This window comes from Peromyscus maniculatus, chromosome 1 (genome assembly GCF_049852395.1).
Source record: "Peromyscus maniculatus bairdii isolate BWxNUB_F1_BW_parent chromosome 1, HU_Pman_BW_mat_3.1, whole genome shotgun sequence".
NCBI lineage: Eukaryota > Metazoa > Chordata > Mammalia > Rodentia > Cricetidae > Peromyscus > Peromyscus maniculatus.
This window is the reverse complement of record NC_134852.1, coordinates 51,391,316-51,394,212: the sequence shown is the minus strand read 5'-3', so window position 1 is coordinate 51,394,212 and position 2,897 is coordinate 51,391,316.

Sequence of the window (2,897 nt, the reverse complement as noted above, 5' to 3'; positions counted from 1 at the left end):
CGGGAGGGAGGAGGGAGCCGGAGGAGGGAGGAGGGAGCGGGAGGGGGCGGGATGAATCACCGCGGGGGGAGGGCGCGGCCGCCCAGCCTTTGCCGCAGCGGCCCGGGAGGCGCCCGGGCACCAGCCTCTCCGGTGGCTCTACGGCTTCTGCGCACCCGATGAGTGGCCTGGGTCACTCCGACTTCTCCAGACTCTTTGGGGTCGAGGGACCCTTTCCTCTTCCTCTTCCGAGAAAGGTCATCTCCAGACCCCCAAGAGGACTTGGAGGACAGTTTGCGAGACCAGTTTTCCTCTTCCTAATTATGGAGGTCAACCTTATAGAGTTCTCGAGGAGATGGGGCTGGGACATCCGAGGGACCTACTTCTGACATCTGAGATTCCTCAGACTGGAGGTCACTGAGCCAGAACCTACGAGGGCATGAAGGGGTGAAGGGTCAGGCTAGGGCTATATAGAAACCTCCAAACTTATCCAAGCCGAAAGGGTACCTTTGCATCCCCCCACTCTGGGGGTCGGAGGTGCCGGGTTTCAAAAGGGCCATTCCCGCGATCCCCCGCTGCGACTCTGACGTCATCTTCTCAGCTCTCCTCCCACTCTACCGTCCACCGGTTCCCCCCACCCCCAGCGCACCAGCTCATCACTGCTTGAGGGCCTTTGCCCTACTTCCTGCCTGGCCACCCCCCACCCCACCCCAGCCCACTATCCCCAGGTGATGGAAGGCTGTCTGTTCTAAAGCCCACGGCTCCAATGTCACCTTCACAGTATTTTCTGTGCCCATTTTGAGTAATCTCCCTCCCTCCGTACTTACTGGGCCATCTCGGTTCATATTTACTTTGTGAGAACGGTTGTTAGTACCTAGCATTATGGGGGTTTGTTTTGGTTTTTATTACATTTTATTTACTCTGTGCGTGTGAGATCACACACCCATACCAAGGCACACATGTGAAGGTCAGAGGACATCTTGGGGGAGCTGGTCCTTGTCTTTACTATGTGGGTCCTGTGTGTTGAACTTAGGTCATCAGGCCTCCTGGCCAGCACCCTTAACTGCTAAGCCTTATTTTACCATCCCACCCCACCTCCTTTTTTAAATAGACAGGCTCTCACTATGTAGCCCAGGCTAGCTTCTACACGGTGGTCCTCCTGCTTCAGTATGCACCACCACACCGTGTTTGTATTCTTTTATAACTAGTCTGTTTGCTGCCTTTGCCTTTCCCAGGGGTGAGGATACTGTCCTGTGTCCTAACAGGTCCCCAGCACCTTGATCTCTGCTTGCCCCATTACAGGGCTCTGAGCCACCAGAACTAAGGTGGGAGACTCTTGGCAGGGGGTTGCTGGCCAGTCCTAGTTTCCAAGTCTGCTTGGAATAAGGTCCTGGAGAAGCCACAGCGTGGGGCAGGTCCAGGACGTAGTGGCAAGCAGCCAGGGACACCAGACACCTTTGTGGTCTGGGCTTTTGCGCCAGCGCCTCCTGAGCCGTGAAATTCCTTGTGCAGAAAATAACTCTTTCACAGTTCCAGTGGCCCTGGCGGGGGCAGTGAGGAGGAGGTGAAGGGAGGACAGGCCTTAGGCACGGGGCACCCCCTCACGGCCCTGCAAGACTGGTGTCCGAGGAGGCCCTCTGTGGTGGGGACAAAGCAGCCTTTCACTTTAAAGAACTTAATTCCTTACACCTTCGCCCAATTCGCGGGTGTGAGGAGTCTCAACTTGGGGAGCCGCAAGACAGCATCTGTAGCAGCGGGGGCGGGGCGGGGCGGGGCGAACTGCTTTCGTCCAATCCTTCCACCCCACAACCTGGCACGTGACCTCCTAAAGGTCCTTTTAGACTGACAGACTCTTGGGTCCCTTGGGCCTCAGCCCAGAGTCTGGAGGACATACCTGGGTTCTACCTGCACCACTGATGGCTGATGGGGAGGTGGCTGGTTCCAAGAGGGAGAGCAACTTGAAGAAACCTGAAGCTCTGGGGCTGGAAAGATGGCTCGGCGGTTAGGAGCATTTGCTGCTCTTGCAGAGGACCCAGGTTCGGTTCCCAGCACCCACATGATGGCTCACAACCACCCAGGACGACAGTTTTAGGGGATTCGGTGCCCTCTTTTGTGTACGCATCCATACACACAGGCAAAACACTCATTTGTACACATAAAAGAAAAATAAATCAGAAACAAAAATTTACATATGGAGATGTCATGAGGGAGTTAAGAATTTGTCACAGAATGAAATGATCAGCAGAGCTTGGCCCCCGTTTGATGCTCTCGACACGAGTTTCATTTTTCCTTCCAATTCTACGGTAAATAGAACGAGTTCTGCCTTACTCTGTGCCAAGTCCCGTTAGGAGCCATATTCTGAGCCTGGTGATACAGGCCTGTCATCCGGCTCCAAAGGGGACTGAGTTGGGAACACAAGTTCCAGGTCCTCCTGGGGCTTTTCTGGGTGAGTTCAAGGCCAGATAGTGAGGACCCTATCTCACAGTAGAAAAGAAATTGGAGATTTAAGTATTAAATCTGATTAAAGGTGGCCCACAGCTTTAATTCCAGTCTTAGAGAGGTAGAGGCCGGAGGATCTCTGTGAGTTCAAGGCCTGCTTGGTCTATATAGCGAGCTCCAGGACAGTCGGCGCTTCATAGTGGAACCCCACCTCAAAATAAATAAATAAACATAAAATTTCAAATAAAAAAATGTGAAAAGACTGGGGATGAGCTGGGCAGTGATAGCACACGACTTTTATCCCAGTACTCGGGAGGCAGAGGAAGGCAGATCTCTGTGAGTTCAAGGCCAGCCTGGGCTACAGAGTGAGTTCCAAGACAGGCTCCAAAGCTACACAGGGAAACCCTGTCTTGTAAAACCAAAAAAAAAAAAAAAAAAAAGAAAGAAAGAAAAGAAAAGACTGAGGATGCAGCTCTGTG